This window comes from Mastigoproctus giganteus, chromosome 3, assembly GCF_048544385.1.
Source record: "Mastigoproctus giganteus isolate SK-2022 chromosome 3, ASM4854438v1, whole genome shotgun sequence".
Taxonomy (NCBI): domain Eukaryota; kingdom Metazoa; phylum Arthropoda; class Arachnida; order Uropygi; family Thelyphonidae; genus Mastigoproctus; species Mastigoproctus giganteus.
In genome coordinates this window covers 104,116,884-104,136,000 of record NC_143577.1, presented here as the reverse complement: position 1 = coordinate 104,136,000, position 19,117 = coordinate 104,116,884, and the positions used below count along the sequence as shown (strand labels likewise).

Genomic DNA, 19,117 nt, shown 5'->3' with positions numbered 1-19,117 from the left:
AGTCCTGCAGAACCATTTCAAATGATGCTCTGCAAGTTATTGCAGGAAAGGAACCAGTGGATCTGATTATGCTTAAAAGGACAATGGAATATGTGATTAAGAATAATAAGAGAACAGAACTTATGGGAATAAAATTTTGTAGGGAAGAGAGTATGGAAGATACGGTTTGAAAGTAGAAAAGAAAAGGTTGCAGCAAGATATAGATTGTATATGGCAAGAAAGATGGAACGGTTCTACTAAGGGGAGTGTTACCTTTGCCTTTCTGCCTGGGGTGAAAACTGTGAAAGCGATTTCATCTTTGTCTGGTCTACGAATGTTCCAAACAATGTTAATAACTGGACATGGGTTAAAGAAAAGACTGGTAGAGCTTGGTGTAGAAGAAAATCCAATGTGTATTTGTGGGATGGTAGAGGATACAGAGCATATTTTACGGCAGCGTGTAAGATATTATATACAAGGAATATGTTAATTAGGCAGATTGGCTCCGACTCATACATATGGAGTGACTTGTTTAAGAATAGAGAATGGAATGAAGCTTTTGCTGAGTTTGCTAGAGAAGTAAACAGGATTAGATAATTGTAAAAGTTTGTATATATGTAAATAGTGTTTTTATGGAGTTGAGATTTAGTTGGAATTGGAATTTATTGATCTTAATATTTATAGTTGTATAAAAAGGAAATGTTGAAGAATAAAAAAAAAAAAAAAAAAAAAATATAGATAGATAGATAGATAGATAGATAGATAGATAGATAGATAGATAGATAGATAGATAGATAGATAGATAGATAGATAGATAGATAGATAGATAGATAGATAGATAGATAGATAGATAGATAGATAGATAGATAGATAGATAGATAGATAGATAGATAGATAGATAGATAGATAGATAGATAGATAGATAGATAGATAGATAGATAGATAGATAGATAGATAGATAGATAGATAGATAGATAGATAGATAGATAGATAGATAGATAGATAGATAGATAGATAGATAGATAGATAGATAGATAGATAGATAGATAGATAGATAGATAGATAGATAGATAGATAGATAGATAGATAGATAGATAGATAGATAGATAGATAGATAGATAGATAGATAGATAGATAGATAGATAGATAGATAGATTTTATTGTTTAATTTTATTGTTTGTAATAGATCACAATTCCTTGTATTTCACAATTATCAACTGTTTGGTACTACACTGACATCATCATCACTGTCCTAACACCTACTTGTACCTGCGCTTCTTGAGCAATAAGCTCATCCGCGCTTTATTCCTCTATGCTATCAATTTTAGTCTTTTGATCTTTAATCATATCCTCCTTATGATAAATCAAACATTGAGGATATGTTACCACCCCTGCCCCGAAGAGGCGGATATCGACTATCTAGAGTTCAGTTTATCTTTAAACTTCAAAGGGAAACTTCTATAAATTATGATTCTTGTTCCAGCCAAATTGAAACTCTAAACATTTAAAATTCATCAATATATTTTTGTATTTTATACTTTTTACAACATTTTCTTTTATACAACTATAAACTCTAAAATCAATTTTTATATTGATTTTAGAGTTTATAGTTGTATAAAAGAAAATGTTGTAAAAAGTATAAAATACAAAAATATATTGATGAATTTTAAATGTTTAGAGTTTCAATTTGGCTGGAACAAGAATCATAATTTATAGAAGTTTCCCTTTGAAGTTTAAAGATAAACTGAACTCTAGATAGTCGATATCCGCCTCTTTGGGGCAGGGGTGGTAACATATCCTCAATGTTTGATTTATCATAAGGAGGATATGATTAAGGATCAAAAGACTAAAATTGATAGCATAGAGGAATAAAGTGCGGATGAGCTTATTGCTCAAGAAGCGCAGGTACAAGTAGGTGTTAGGACAGTGATGATGATGATGATGTCAGTGTAGTACCAAACAGTTGATAATTGTGAAATACAAGAAATTGTGATCTATTTGTTTTACATATTACTTATGCTCTCTATGTGTAAAGGATCACTTTATTTTTTTCTTAATAATAACTCTTTTATAAAATGCATAAACATGTAAGAATACCTAACAAAAATATTACTGGTACAGACAATGGTAGAGTCTTTACAACTGATTAAATTAATAAACTGAAAGGAAAACAACAATAACAAAAAAAAAAAAAAAAAAAAAAAAGTACACGTAAGATTTCAAAGAGGCAATACCCATTAGTCAAGGAGCATTTTCTTCAACATTATTGCAGAGGAGCATTCCTTTATTAATAATAAAAGAACTAGTCTACCAACTGTCCCATTTTCAGAGAATCTTCTATAATTGTTCTAAACCTCCTTATTCCCAGATTAAGATATATTCTGTAATTTTATATTTCAAATTAAACTGAGAAAAATTTTTATTTATGGAAATTTCTGGACACCTGAGCAGAAAGCATTGTTTATTTTCTAAAGGTGGAAAAATAAAAGGTGCCTGGGGTGGATGGTACTATCCAATCGTATTGGTTAGTACCATCCACCCCATGATATTGGATGGTACTATCCAATCATATTGGATAGTACCATCCAATATCATTGGATGGTACCATGACAACTCAGCATTGTTATGGGCCTATATGAGAGTTTGAAGGGCAGGGTGGATGCCCTCGAAAGATCTAAATTGAGGGGCCCATCAGGCTCTCAGCTGCCCACATCAACACCAGAGCTTGCACTTGGTCATCACGCAACACAGTGGCAACCTCCAAGGCAGAATGCACTGGTCCCTCAGGAACTAGTAGTTGTTGGTGACTCTATTGTCAGGGAAACGGGAAACATCCTTTGTAAAAAGGATAGGTGGAACAGGAGCAGGGTATGTCTGCCAGGGGCAAAGGTTGATGATGTTGTAGAGCAGATATCATCTTTTAAGGGCACAAAAGGTGATATAGTTGTACACGTTGGCACTAATGATATCAAGAGTAGGAGACCGGCAGAATTACTTAACAAGTACAGGTCACTGTTGAACAAACGCCGAGAATTAGGGTTGAATTTGAAGGTGTCTGCAATTCTGCCCAGACACAATAGGAGGGAGTATATGATGAGAGCCTTGTCGATCAATTCGGCCCTGGAAAGATTGTGCAAGGCTCAAGGGATAGAATTTTTTTCAGCCTGGACTGTACTTGTTAACAGGAGAGACTGCTTCTACAGGGATGGGATACACTTAAATAGAAAGGGTGCAAGAATATTTGCTGATGCTATCGAGGAAGTTGGGTGGGTCGGAAAACTGATAGCTTGGGGGGGATACAAGGACTAATAGTTTAACAGTAGCCATAGGCAGAGGTGAAGGTGATTCTTGCACAACTTCTATTAGAATAAGTAGCGACCTGGAGTGTGGGGTGTTGGGGGTTTCAGGGACGGGTGGTGGTCATCGTGGAACGGGTGGGTATATGGGATGTTAGGGTAACAAAAAATAGGAGTAGGAGCATGTATGCTTGCATGTATACCAATGCTAGAAGTATAGTAAATAAATTTGATGAATTTGAAGTGTTGGTCAAGACATCAAAGGCAGATATTGTTGGGATATCAGAGACATGGTGTCACACTGATATAAGGAATGCCGAACTGGAATTTGGGGAGTACAGTGTTTACAGAAAGTATAGACAGGATAGGAAGGGAGGAGGTGTTATGCTGTTAATTAAGAAAAACATAAAATCAAAAGAAGTGCATCCAGCTGATATAGATGAACAGTGCACTGTTGAGTCAGTTTGTTGTGACATAAGCACTGCAAAAGCAAAAATAAGAGTAGGAGTGTGTTATAGGCCTAATGACTCGAATGAGTACAATGAACAATTGTACAGAGAAATAGAGTGGGCTAGTAAATCGGATGTCTTATAATGGGGGATTTCAACTTCCCAGATATTGACTGGAACTTGTGGGTTGGGCACTCACACACTAGTCAGACATTTGTGGATTTATTGGATGATTGTTTTCTGCAGCAGCATGTTCGAGAGGCAACCAGAGAAAGTAGTACTCTTGATCTGGTTATCAGCAGTGATCATTCATGTATTAGGAATTTGCAGATAAAAGAACCACTATGTGGCAGTGATCACAGTGTACTGACGTGGGATTTACTTAAAGATTTAATTACCATCAGGGGTAAAGGAAAGGGTTTTTGCTTCCGTAAAGATGACTACGTGGGATTTACTTAAAGATTTAATTACCATCAGGGGTAAAGGAAAGGGTTTTTGCTTCCGTAAAGATGACTACAGTGGTTCTCAGAAGTTTTTAAATTCTGCACAGTGGGACCAACTGATGATGTTACCAACAGCAAATTCTAAGTGGGAAGCATTCAAGGAATTAATAGTGGAAGCTACTAAACGTTTCATACCTATTAAGAAATATTGTTCAAGGTTTAGGCCTAAATGAACTAATGAGACTCGTAACAGAGAAGAAAAATGCATGGGATACATACAAATTAACACGTGACACAGAAGCCTATAACAGCTATAAGTTGATCTGTAACCAAGTTACAAAGGAGGTTAGGCAGGCGAAGGCAGATTACGAGAAATCCTTGGAAAAGGATGCTAAGAAAAACAGCAAGGATTTCTTTACTTATATAAACTCTAAAAGGAAGGGGATGAATCTGATTGGTCCACTTGACATCGATGGTTCGACTGTTGATGATCTTGCTCAGATAGCAAACAAACTGAATGAGTATTTTGCATCTACATTCACACGTGAGGAATTATTAAGGTTTGAAAATGGCAGAAGGTTATCAAATTGTAGCAGGATACTTAATGATTTTGTAATAACTGAGAGCAAAGTGGAAGAGAAGCTGTTGAAGTTAAACGTAAGAAAAGCACCTGGGGTGGATGGGATCTATCCAGTTATATTATAGGAGGCAGAAAAGCAACTAAGCAAACCCTTAGCCATGATTATGAGAGCATCCTTGGACTCAGGGGAGGTTCCCATGGACTGGAGATGTGCAAATGTATCCCCAATTCACAAAGGGGGATCGAAGGGTGACACGAGTAATTACAGACCAGTTAGTTTAACTTCTGTTCTGGGTAAAATAATGGAGTCGCTGGATAAAGATGCATTGCAGGATCATCTAGACAAGACTGCAGCAATAATTCAGACACAGCATGGGTTTGTTAAGGGAAAGTCTTGTCTGACAAATTTGATAGGATATTATGATGTGGTTACAAAGGAACTGGATGCAAAAAATAATTTTGATATCATATATTTGGATTTCAGGAAAGCTTTTGACACTGTTGCGCATGGAAGACTATTGTACAAATTGGAGCAGAATGGTGTTAAGGGTAAGTTGCTACAATGGATAAAAGGATGGTCAAGTGGGAGAAGACAGAGGGTGGTAATCAATGGGTGTTGCTCTTCGTGGACTAATGTTATTAGTGGAGTCCCACAGGGTTCGGTGTTGGGTCCACTGTTGTTTTGTATATTTATCAATGATATTGATGAAGGTATATCAGGCTTAGTGTCGAAGTTTGCAGATGATACAAAGGTTGGCAGGGTTGTTAATGACAGTAATGGCAGTGTGCTACTGCAACAGGATCTAGATAATTTGGGCAGATGGGCTAAGAAGTGGCAACTGAAGTTTAACCTTGACAAATGCAAAGTACTGCATATGGGTAGAAGTAACCCCAGAGAAATGTACCAACTGTGTGGTACTACACTTAAGGTGGTAGAAAATGAAAAAGACCTGGGAGTAATTGTGCAGGCAGATATGAAGTTTTCTGAGCAATGCAGACAGGCTGCCAGGGCAGGTCATGGGGTTTTGTCAATGATATATAGGAATTTTGCTAGCAGGGAAAAAGGAGGTGATTATCCCTCTTTATAAGACAATGATCAGGCCACGCCTTGAGTACTGCGTACAGGTCTGGAGGCCTCATTTTAGGAAGGATGTAGATTTACTTGAGCGTGTACAGAGAAGGGCAACAAGATTGGTGAGGGGAATGAAGGGATCCTCTTATCAAGAGAGGCTTAAGTTCTGCAAATTGCAGTGGCTGGAGACTAGGCACCTGCGCGGTGATCTGATTGAGGTATATAAGGCCTTGAATGGGTTCAGCACGCTGAATTCTGATGGGATCCTTACACTTGTTCAGATTAAGGGGGCATAAATTCAAATTAAGAAAAGACAGATGTAGATTAGATGTGCGGAAATTTGCCTTTAGCCAGCAGGTGGTTAATTGCTGGAACAAACTTCCATCTGTCGTTGTGGTAGTTGACAGGTTAAATAAATTTAAGGAGGAACTGGGGCAGGCATTTGGAGGGAATGGTGTGATTTTTTTTTTTTTTTTTTTTTGGGCTGATGCTGCATAAGCTCATACACTTGCTTTCTTGCATCACATGCCATTACTACTACTAAAGGAGGTAGGCAAACCCTTAGCCATAATTATGAGAGCATCCTTGGATTCAGGGGAGGTCCCAATGGAATGGAGTTATGCAACCAGATCCCCAACTCACAAAGGGGGATCAAAAGGTGACATGAGTAATTACAGACACATTAGCTTAACTTCTGTTTCTATGGAAAATAATGGAGTGCTTGGTTAAAGAAGTAATGCAGGGCCATCTAGACAGGAATACAACTACACTGCAATCACACCATCGATTTGTTAAGAGGCAGTCTGGTCTGACCAATCTGATTGGATACTATAATGAAATAACGAAGGACCTGGATACTTGGATTTCGCAAAGGCTTTTGATACTGCTGCACATAGACTGCTATACAAACTGTAGCAATGTGGCATTAAGGGCAAGATACTCCTATGGATAAAGGAATGGTTGAGCAGGAGAGTGATTATCAATGGGCACTACTGGACTAATGTTATTACTGGAGTCTCCCCAGGGTTTAGTGCTGGACCCATTATTTTTTCTATATTTATTAAAAGATATTGGTGAAGGTACATCAGTTTAATATCTAATTTCACAGATGATACAAAGGTTGTTAATGACAGTAATCAAAGTATGCTACTGCAACATGATCTAGAAAAATTAGACAGATGGGACTGAGAAATTGCATTGACATTGAGAAATGCAAGGGACAGCATATGGGTAGCAATATTCCCAGATTAACATACTAACTGTGTGGTATTCTACTCGGTATAGTAGAAAATGAAAAAAGACCTGGGGGTAATTGTGCAGCTAGATATGAAGTTTGCTGAGCAGTGCAGACAGGCTGCCAGGACAACTCGTGGCATTTTGTCAATGATATACATGACCTTTGCTAGCAGGTATACAGAGGTGATTTTTCTTTTGTACAAGGCCATTACTACGTCATATCTTGAGTACTGTATAAAGGTTTAGCGGTATCATTTTAGGAAGGACGTAAATCTGCAGGAACAGGTGCAAAAAAGGCAAGGAGATTAGTGAAGGGAAGAAAAGGGTGCTCTTTCCAAGGCTTCAGTTTTGTAAATTGTAGCACCTGGCAACTAGTGCACTTGTGAGGAAATCTAATTAAGGTGTTTAAGGCCTTAAATAGAATCAGTAAGCTCAATGTTCATGGCATGCTTCCTCTTGCTGAGACTACATACACAAAGGAGCATAAATTCAAGGAAAAACTAGACAAATTTTTGGAGGGGATGGATAAGTGAGATGGGTAGTTTTTTTTTTTTTTTTTCCTCTCTCATTGAAGCTCTACAAGCTTGCTTTCTTGCATCATTTCCCACTACTAATACTATTCACTGTAATTATGATTAAGTTCTCTATAAGTAGACAAAATTAGAAGTGGCTAGTTCAAAAGTATATACATACAAGAACATGGTGGCTGTACTTAAAACATGTCACTTTTACCAGCAGATGGAAAATCAAGGTTCACCCAAAGATGAAATTTGGAATAGATGGTGTCCAGACTACGTGTAAGGAATAAAAAAAGAATAAATTTCCGTGTGGCTTTTACATTAGCATTAGTAGAGGCATGTGAAGCAAGACAGCAAGCTTATATAGCATCAGCCAAAAAAAAAAAAAAAAAAAGCACCCCATTTCACTCATTCATTCACTCCAAATGTTTGTTTAGCTCTGTCTTGAACTTGTTTAAGTTCAAGACAGAACTAAACACCTCCACTACAACAGATGGAAGTTTGTTCCAAATATCAACTACCTGCTGGTTAAAGGCAAATTTCCACACATCTGTTCTACAACTGTCTTTCTTCAATTTGGATTTATCTCCCCTCACCTCAGGTGAGTAATCTAGGGCTCACAATACCGGTCAAAATCTTAATACCAGTATTTCGGTATTTTCAATTTATGAAACCGGGATACCGGTATTCCAAAAAAAAACATTTTTCACAATAAATTTTGATGACAATTAGGTGCAATAAAATAAGGAAAAAACAAGTAATTACTTGAATTCACATTTTAAATCAAACTTTCATTACAATAATAAATATTCTAGCAAAAATGATTAAACATACAGTTATTCTAAAAACAAAAAATAAGCATCCACACTAACTGTCCAAATAAAGTGAGCTTTTAAGAAACATAATAGTGTTATTGTTTAAACTGGATCTAATTTTGGTACATATTTAATTAACGGCAGAAAATGTCCGTTTGGATTCTGTGCTGGTTGGTGCTTTGTACTGAGATAGTCGTAGACGAGTTGCAATTTAACCCCCCCCATTCCCTCATCTTCAAAAAATCCTATTTCCTTTTTGACTTTTTACGGCACTATATCCATATTAACGAAAGAAAGGGACTGACAGTTAAGCTTGTTGAGGAAACCAAATCTTAGTTCTGGGGGGGGGTGTATATATTTATTTATTAATTTTTTATTTCCCTGTACCTTGGTATCGCCGTTGGTGGCCATTGTTATGATATTCGTACAGCAGCTCTCCTCAAGCACTAAGCCTCAGAAGCTACATGACTGCATTAAAAAATGAGAATTTCCAGGCGCTGAGGGATATCCTCCCCCACACACACAAGTATATATATATTATATGTGAGCTGTTTGTTGGTTTCTCAAGAGCAATGACACAAACATAAAACAAAACTCATTTATCATACAAATCTACTAACAATACATAAAATGGTGTTCATTTCCATCTAATCTATTCATTTTCCTCATTTAATCTGTTAATACGTGCTATCATTTCCATAAAATTTCTCTCAATTAACAATCTCAACTCTCTACGGCTTTAAACACTAAACTAATTCAATCTTAATCATTTCCTATATTTCTCTTAATCACCAATATCAAATCTCTTCACAACAGCAATCCATAAGTCACTAACTTAATGCTAACAATTCCATGTAATCTCTCTTAATTTAGCAATATCAATTTTATTTACAACTTCAACTAATAAACCAACTCAATACTAAACATTTCCTTAGTTTCTTCAACTCTAATACTAAATATTTCTCGTGTTTCTTTAACTTCAACCTTACTCTAAAATAATCTCCCACTTTATCTAAGTACCGTTTCCAAAACAACACAGTTTGGGAGACTTACCTTCCTTCTATTTCACAGTGGGATTCCTTTATGCGGGTTCCTTCCACGGAGTGCGGTAATCTCTCTCTCTCTCTCTCTCTCTCTCTCTCTCTCTCTCCCCCCTTAGTTGAACTCTGCATCTCTGCTATATAGCTCTTCCAGTACTGTCTTTTTTTGGGATTTCAAGAACAGTTCTCTGTTTCTACTGAAGGAAATTACCACAGCAGTAGCAGAAGCCAGGGCACTATCTGACTGGCTTGTTATTCAACTTCAGGATTAACTTGTAGCACAGGAACATGCCCGGCAGAACCCTTCACTACACAGCTGGACACTCCCAGAACAGGATCCAAACTGAACCGTGAACTACCACAGGAAGCAAGAACTACCACTTTTTGTGCGAGCACCTTATTTATTTCCTTCTCATTTATTTATTTATTTATTCAATTGATTGCAAGTTACAATCACCCCTTGTACTACTTTTTTATACTCAAGCTTATGTGCAAACCCCTCTGGGATTTGCACATAAGCTTGTAATTTGCACATAAAGTAATTTAAACCTGACCCAATCACAGTGTTATACTTTAAACTCGCTCTTCTTCCTTCAATGGGAAAAACAGAATATTTTTCCCCCACAAAGAAACGCTTTCATCTTTTACCTCAAGATCACCTGTTCACAATACCTTTGAACTGCTCTATAATGACACCCTTTCCCAGAATGCACTAAGTGTTGCATCCTCAAGTAGCGTTGAATAGAGGAATTAAACTATTGTTCAGAAGCTTTTAATTTTAACCCTTCCGCACCTGCCATATCACTGTTCGTTTGTTTGTTATTTGGTTTTTAGGAGCAAATGTTAACAGAACTGTTATCTGTAGCCAAATTCAATATTTTGTTTTCTGAGATGAGGTTTTATCATTATTGATTTTTCTGACTTTGCAGCTAACTTCAATTATACCCTTAGGAGGGCGCTGACTCTCTTTACAAGTTCCAGCTGTGAATTACAAGCTCCTAAAAAGATCAGTGTTTTGCTATTTTATTTACTTAATTATCATATTATATTGTACTTTATAAGTAGCTTTATATATCTGGTTACGCTCATTATTTTTATTTTTAATTTATATAGAATTTTGTAGGTTACTACTAAATATACATAAAACAGTTGTTTCGTACGAATCTTGCAGCCATTGTTTTCAAATAGACTGAGTGGTGGGTAATTCAAATTTTGAATTGTAGTAAATAGGTAGCTCTAACATAAAACTAGATAGCATAATGCATATCACTGCATTTAGGAATCTATTAGATAGTGTAGTATTGATAATTAATTGATTAAATTTATTAATCTTATTAATTTTCATTGTTAATTTCAATATCATGTCCTAGATTGGAGCAGCAACGTACAAAATAGCAGGAATGAGTGCGGTGACTCAGGAGAGAACCAACGGGAGCAATTCTCCAAAACATCACAGCCTGAAAAAAAATGTGCAACTTTTGAAATGTTTACAGAACTCTCTGGAACAGGACATGATCTAGCCAAGGAGGATGTCTTTGTGTATGCAGAAGAGTGTCAAGAAATTAGGTGCCAACTCAGTGTTCTGATGGGCACTTATGAGAGTGTGAAGAGTCAGGCAGATGCCCTTGAAGTTATTAAAATGGGGGACCCATTAAGCTCTCAGCTGCCCAACTCAATGTCAGAGCTCACTCTTGTGCATCAGGCAAGACAGCGACAATCTCCAAGACAGAATGCACTGGTCCCACAAAGTGAGTTATTGTCTGTGACTCTAAATTATCAGGAAGACGGGTAATATATTATGTAAAAAGGATAGGTGAAATAGAAGCAGGGTATCTCTGCCAGGGCCAATAGTTGATAGCACAAAGGGTGATATTGTTTTACATGTTGGCACTAATGACATTAAGAGTAGGAGATCTGCAGATTTACTTAACAAGTACATGTCAATGTTGAAAAAAAGTCGTGAGTTAGGTTTGAATTTTAAAGTGTCTGCAATTCTGCCCAGACACGATAGGAGGAAGTATATGATGAGAGCCCTGTCAATCAATTTAGCCCTGAAGGGATTGTGCAAGACTGATGGGGTAGAATTTTTCTCAGCATGGTCTGTGCTTGTTAACAAGAGAGACTTAACAAGCACAGACTGTTAATGTATCCCATCCGTGTAGAACAGGGAGGAGGTATTAAATAAGTGGGGTGCAAGAATGTTTGCTGATACTATCAAGGCAGCATTGGGTGGGTCGGAAAACTGTTAGCTTGGGAGGATTCACAGACTAAAAGGTTAATAGTAGCCACAGGAAAAGGTGAAAGTGATTCTTGCACTGCTTACATTAGAATGAGCAGCGGCCTGGAGGGTGGGGTGCTGGGGGTTTCAGGAACTGGTGGGTGTCATCATGAAACAAATACAATCAGACAGCTATATAACAAAATTGATCGTTCCCTTGAAAAAATTCCTTAAAAAGAAATATGACCTTTTCAACAATGAAAAATACTGTAAATTCAGAAATATAGTAAAAGATGGGAAAGAAGTGGGAATGAATAAATTTTCTAACGTTTTAAAACAATTTATTTATACATACATATTAAGAAATGACTATTACATGATGCACACAATTTATTAGTACACTTTTAAGAATTATGTTGTACAATATTTGGTTAATTTTTGTTGTACACTGGATTCTACTGTACACCGTTCAAAAAATGTTTGCATGTGTTTAAACTTTAAACATTCAGATATATTTTCTGTTACATTTTCTTCCCACCGAAGGCCTCGATGCAAAGTTTCAAATGCTGCCAACATTCGTTTGGAAGGTTTAATATTGTCCTCATTTTCATCCAACTCATTGTCACTAGTTCTTTAAATATGCTTCAAAATGTTGGAGTCACTCAGATATTTAGCTACTACTATTACATCATTATCAAATCCTAAAAATTCGTCAAGAACAATTTCTCCACTGATCAAATCTCACTTGGATCTCCTCCCCAGACTGCTCAATGTCTTATAGCAGTTCATCCTCCTCATCTATGTTAATTAACATTTTAGCAAAACCTGCATTTGCGAAACAATTCTTATTATCGTTATTTCGTCACATTTTGACTCCACACTTTCACCAACTCTGATATATGTTCATCTGAATATAGATTCTATAAAAGAATCTATAGGTTGGTTGGTTTCCATTCTCATTATAATTTTGTTCATTTTGCATCTTCGGTAGTGCCTTTTCAAATTCTTGTTAATACTTGGGTCCATTAGCTGCAGTTAAGATGAATTATTCAGAAGGAAGAAAACAAGCTTTACAAACTTGTAAGTTTCGAAATTACCAAGTAAAAGTGGGCAGGGCAGTTTTTGCCAATCAACGCCATTTTTCTGTTTTCTTTTGTCATCTTGCTGTCGAAATTTAAAATCCACTGATCAAAAATTTTGCTTGTCAGTCAAGATTATTTTTTTGTAGTTGTAGACCAACTCTAAAGACTTTACTCCTTTGAAACAACGGGGTTATTTACTTTTGGGTATTACCAATATTTTCAGTTTTTCATTACCAGCCATATTTGCAACCGAGTGTAATTCTCTCCTTACTATTTTTACCACCTAACATTTTATCACCTTTAAAAGTCAGTGTCTTGTTCGGCAAACATTTAAAAAATAGACACATTTTTTCAACGTTGAATATGTCTTTGGACTCAGTCTTCCGTATTTTTTTTTACAAAACTGTTCTTTTCAATGGGTATAGTCTTCTTCGAATGCAACTCCACTTTCATTAGAAATAACTTTTTTGAGTATGCCGTGACGCTCTTTAAATTTGTCCAGCTACCCAGCACCGGCTTGGAATGTTTTGTGCCCCAGAAAAGATGTGTACTCCATAGCCTTTTCTTTTATTAATAGCACTGATATCGGCATGTTTTGGTCTCGAATCAACTTCATCCTTAATCAACTTATAAACTGCTTCATCTACATCTTCCCAAAGGCATAATTTTTCACACTTCTCACTGGGTCCCGTTTCCTCAAAAAAAAGTTTGAGAATCAAAACAGGGCTTTTCAGAATAGTTGACACACTACTGGCAGGGACATCAAATTTTAAAGCAATTTCTTTTCTTTTTTTTAACACTGCAAACTACACTAATAAGCACTTCCACTTTTTCACACTACACTCAAGGATTTCCTCTTAGACACTGTAAGGTTACTTGCACAGCAGTTAAAAAAAGCTGAAATTAGGGACACCACTTGTGGCTACCATGTAAACAAAGACAGGTGAAATTTAGTTAAAGTGTGGCTGACTCATTTCATTGAAACAGATGAATTTACAAGATAAAGAAAAATCACTCTCTCCTAATTCTCTAATAGGATGCTTACAGTAGAAAATGTGTAAATGTGACCCCAATTCACAAAGGAGGATCAAAGGGCAACACAAGTAATTATAGACCTGTTAGTTTAAGTTCTGTTCCAGGAAAATTAATGGAAGAACTGGTTAAAGAAGCACTGCAGGATCATCTAGACAAGACTTCAGTTATAGCTCCGACACAGCATGGTTTTGTTAAGGGAAAGTCTTGCCTTACCAATTTGATTGGATACTATGATGTCGTCACAAAGCAACTGGATGCAGGGAATAATTTGATATCATATATTTGGATCTTAGAAAGGCTTTTGATACATGGAAGACTGCTTTGAGCAGTGTGGCATTGAAGGCAAATTGCTGCTATGGATAAAGGGATGGTTTGAGTGGGAGAAGACAGAGTGGTAATCAATGGACACTACTCATCGTGGACTAATGTTATTAGTGGAGTCCCTCAGGGTTTAGTGTTGGGTCCATTGTTTTCTGTATTTATAAATAATATTGATGATGGTATAACAAGCTGAATGTCCAAGTTTACAGATAATACGAAGGTTGGCAGGGTTGTTAATGACACTAATGACAGTATGCTGCTGCAACAGGATCTAGAAAAGTTGAGCAGATGGGCTGAGAGGTGGTAAATGAAGTTTAACATTGACAAATGTAAAGTACTACATATGGGAAGCAGTAACCCCCAGAGTGACGTATCAACTCTGTGGTACTACACTGACAGTGGTAGAAAATGAAAAGGACCTGGGGGTAATTGTGCAAGCAGATATGAAGTTTTCTGAGCAGTGCAGACGGTCTGCAAGAGTAGCTCTTGGTGTGTTGTCAATGATATACAGGAATGTTTCTAGCAGGGATAAGGAGGTGATTATTCCCTTGTATAAGGTAGTGGTCAGGCCACACCTTCAGTACTGTATACAGATCTGGAGGCCTCATTTCAAGAAGGATGTAGAGCTGCTGGAACGAGTACAGAGAAGGGCAACAAGATTAGTGAATGGAACAAAGGGGTGATCTTACGAAGAAAGGCTTAAGTTTTGCAAATTACAGTGTCTGGAGACTAGGCACCAGCGAGGTGATCTGATAGAGGTGTATAAAGCCTTGAAGGGTTTGACCATGCTCAATGCTGATGGGATTCTTCCTCTTGCTCAGAATAATCACCTGAGAGGACAAATTCAAATTGAGGAAAGACAGATGTAAGATAGATGTGTGGAAGTTTGCCTTTAGCCAGCAGGTAGTTGGTTGGTGGAACAGACTTCCATCATTTGATGTGGAAGTTGATAGCCTAAATAAATTTAAAGCCGAGCTGGACAGGTATTTGGAACGAATGGAGGGGTGAAATGGGAGCGCTTTTTTTTTTTTTTTTTATTGGCTGATGCTGCATAAGCTTGCTTTCTTGCATCATATGCCTCTAATAATGCTAATGCCAAAAATAGGTAGCAGAGCCAATGGAATGGAGGTGGCTCTGCAACTTACATTCATATAAGGCATATTCCTGAAGGAATATGCCTTAATCTTTGCCAATAGCTGTGGACAGTTGACCAACGGGACTTCTCAGCATAGTAGTGTATAAGTTGTATAGGTTTTACTTCTTTTTAGCCATTGCTATAAGGTATAAGTTGTATAGGTTTTACTTCTTTTTAGCCATTGCTCGCCCACTGCTGGGCAAAGATTAATGCTCACCCACTGCTGGGCCTCTGATTAATGCTTAATCCTTTTAGCTCTTAATTCAATTCATGCTTTCTACAGCATCAGCTTTATTGCCTAAAGGCCAGAGGTGTGAACAATGCATCCCCAGTTCTCTTGAAATCAGTTTGTTATAAGGTATATTCGGGTCAAACGGAACCTGTGGTTTCTCCCATCTCTGTGTATGCACAGTGTATCGGAAACAGAACATTGTCAAGCCAGAGATTTAAAAGTTTGTTTGTTTGTTGGTTGGTTTTTTTAGGAGCATTAGCAACTAAGGCCATATTGCTCCAGGGATATGCGGTGGTCATTCCTTGACCTTTCCACATCCTGCGTATTTGGTGGTCACGGGCTCGAACCCCGGTCTAATCAAGAAGCACGTGCTACGCACTGTTGCTCCTGCCCATGGAGGCACCAGATTTAAAAGTGTATGGATCGTGGGTTGTGTAAGATGTTGTGCCCATTGTTCCTCTGGCTTATTGGCCGCCGAGCCCATATTGGGAACCAATGTTGCCCATAACCCTGCCACGTGGAGGCGAGCCAGGTGTTACCAGTAAGTGATACTCTGGCCAGTCCTGCCACCTACTTTCCTGGGATTTCAGTGGCAAGGACCAAAAAAAAAAAAAAAAAAAAAATGTTGAAGTGATCACAGTTGATTTAGGTAAGATTTCGTTAAAGATCGCTGCGTGGGGTTGTACGCTGAAGGACGAGTTCTAGGAGCCTAAAAGGTCAGACAAAATTTTGTTGTAATTTAAGTTTGGACGTGTGGGACGAATGCTGTATAAGAGAAAGTATTGGAAGGGAAAACTGAAGACTGGGGGTGGGGGTTGATAGTGAAGGTGACCCCCCTTTTTTTTTCAGCGGGGCATGCCCATGCCCCACTGAAATTTTCACTCTGGTGGGGCATGGGCATGCCCCACCAGAGTGAAAATTTGGGCAAGCGAGAAGAGGGAACCCTCTCCTCGCACCTGGGGGAGTTGAAAGGAAAGATCCACTCAAGGGAGAGCAGATTAAGAGTTGACAATAGGCCATCTCTATATCAGGGCCACAATAGCGATCCATGTCCAGGTTTTGTCCATTTGGGGTAATGCCCAAGAGGTAATGCTTTTGGTCCATTGGATTAAAGTGTATTTTGGTAATTAATACACATCTTAGGTCTTCGTAGATTGAGCAAGTATACATTAGGTGCTCCCAGGTCTCTGGGAGCCCACGGGAGCATAGGGGATTGTCTGTTAATCCCATGGTTATTAACTTTCCTCTGATAGCCCCATGCCAGATGAGTAGATATGAGGACAGAAGGCCTGGGGAAAGCCAGACCAGCATTTCTGGATGAGTTTTTCTGAGGTCTGGAATGAATTTTTTGGTAATGGTGCCCTTTGTGCTGTCATTCCAGCATTGCTGCCAGATATCATGTAAGTATTCGGTCAAACGTCGGTTTTCCATTTTGTAGTTGTTTGCTGTGGTTGAGGTGAAGTCTCGGAAGGTGGTAGCCTTTCCTTTGGTCAGGTTGGTTAGGATTCCAGACCTGCCAGGTCCAGGCAGAAAGTCATCCCCCACTAGGGCCTGCAGGGCGTGGGTGCTGACTGTGCAGCAGGCTTGAGAAGTTGTCAGTAATATTGTCCTCTGGATAGTTTGTAGCTCCCGTTGATTGCAGACAATTGTGGTTTTGTTGTACCAGACTGGAGTGGCACATGTAATATCGGGTAGAAAGACAGTCTTGTAGAATAGACAGAGTTCTCCTTTTGAGCCCCCAATCTTTCCTAATAATCCTGGCAAACAGTGAAGCATAGTTTTTAATTTTCCTCTGCAGGTACGTGAGATGCAGTTTAAAAGTAAGGTTATTATCTAGCAGGAGACCCAGGTATTTAAGCTGGGTATGCATTCGAATTGTTTTATGTTGAATCTTTATCTGTGGTGGTCTGTTTGGGTGCAGATGTCTCTTTAGTAAGACTGAGCAGGTTTTAGCGGCAGAGATTTGTAGGTTGTGTTGAGTTGCCCATTCCTGTAGGGTTTCAAGGGCTCTATTTCTTGAAGCTTCCAGTTGTGTCCTGCTGACTGCACCAAGCATCAAGGCCAGGTCATCGGCATAAGCCAAAGATGTAATGTTTCCTAGGTCTTTTTGCAGAAACTCATCAAGTACCAAGTTCCATTAACATGGGGCTGAGAATTGAGCCCTGTGGACAGCCTCTGTGCAACTGCCGTGTGACTTGAGTGTATGGGGCTCTCACAGTGATTTTCCTGTGTGAGAGATACCGTGCAATGCATTTAAAAGATATTTGTAGGGAGATTGCACTTCTGAGCCTTCCCAGGAAGCTCAGCCACAAAAGGGTGTCGAACACCCCGACAAAGTCAACAGAGATGACAAGGAAATATTTTTGTTCACAGCCAGTTTGTTATTTGGAAATTCTTTGTTATAGGGAAACTATTTTCAATGTAATCACCAAGGGGAAAGCAAAAAAGTTCGCAACATAGAAAAATTTGCTATATGGAAGTTCATTAAAGAGAGATTCCTACTGTAAATACATGAGCTGTGTAAAGGTAACTTAGAATAAGAATAGGTTCATGTATACTCGCATGTATAACAATGCTAGAAGTATAGTAAATAAATTTGATGAATCTGAAGTGCTGGTAAAGATACCAAAGGCAGATATTTTTGCGATATCAGAGATATGCAAATGTATATCCAATTCACAGATATAAGCAGTACAGAATTGGAATTTGATTAGTGCAACGTGTACAGAAAGAATAGACAGAATAGGGAGGGAGGAGGGGTTATGCTGTTAATTAAGAAAAACAAAATCTAAGGAAGTGGATCCAGTTAACATAGATGGAGAGTGCATATTGTATAAGTTTGGCATGACATAAGCACTGGGGAAGCAAAAATGAGAGTAGGAGTATGTTATAGGCCTAATGACTCTAATGAGTACAATGAACAATTGTACAGAAAAAACAGAATGGGCCAGTAAATCATAATGGGGGATTTTAACTTCCCAGATATTTACTGGAACTTGTGGATTGGTCAGTCGCACACTAGCAAGACTTTTGTTGATTTACTGTTTTCTGCAGCAGCATGTTTGAGAGGCAACCAGAGAGGGTAATAATCTTGATCTGGTTATCAGAAGTGCTTATTCGTATATAAATAATTTGCAGATAAAAGAACCGATAGATGGCAGTGATCACTGTGTACTGATGTGGAATTTAATCAAAGATGTAACTACCGTCAGGGTTAAAGGGAAGGCTTTTTGCTTTCGTAAAGGTGACTACAATGGTCTCAGACAGTTTTTAAATTCTATATAGTGAGACCAAATGATGATGTCACCAACAGAAAATTCTAAGTGGGAAGCATTCAAGGAACTAACCGTGGAAGCTACTAGGCTTTTCATACCGATTAAGAAATATTGTACAACGTTTAGGCCAAAATGGATGTCACATGAACTAATGAGACTTCTGTTGTTGTTATTTGGTTTTTTAGGAGCATTAGCAACTAAGGCCATATTGCTCCGGGGATATGCGGTGGTCATTCCCTGACCTTTCCGCATCCTCCGTATTTGGTGGTCACGGGCTCGAACACCGGTCTAATCAAGATGCGTGTGCTACGCACTGCTGCTCCTGCCCACCTGGCTACGGAGGCGCCTATGAGACTTCTAGCAGAGAAGAAAACTGCATGGGATGCATATA

General features: G+C 38.2%; 1 protein-coding gene across 1 annotated transcript in view; it reads right to left on the bottom strand.

Annotated features, from left to right (window-relative positions):
* LOC150088197 (alpha-2-macroglobulin receptor-associated protein) overlaps window positions 1–19,117 on the bottom strand; it is a 228,105-nt gene that overhangs the window by 138,241 nt on the left and 70,747 nt on the right. The gene's annotated exons all lie outside the window — the stretch shown is intronic.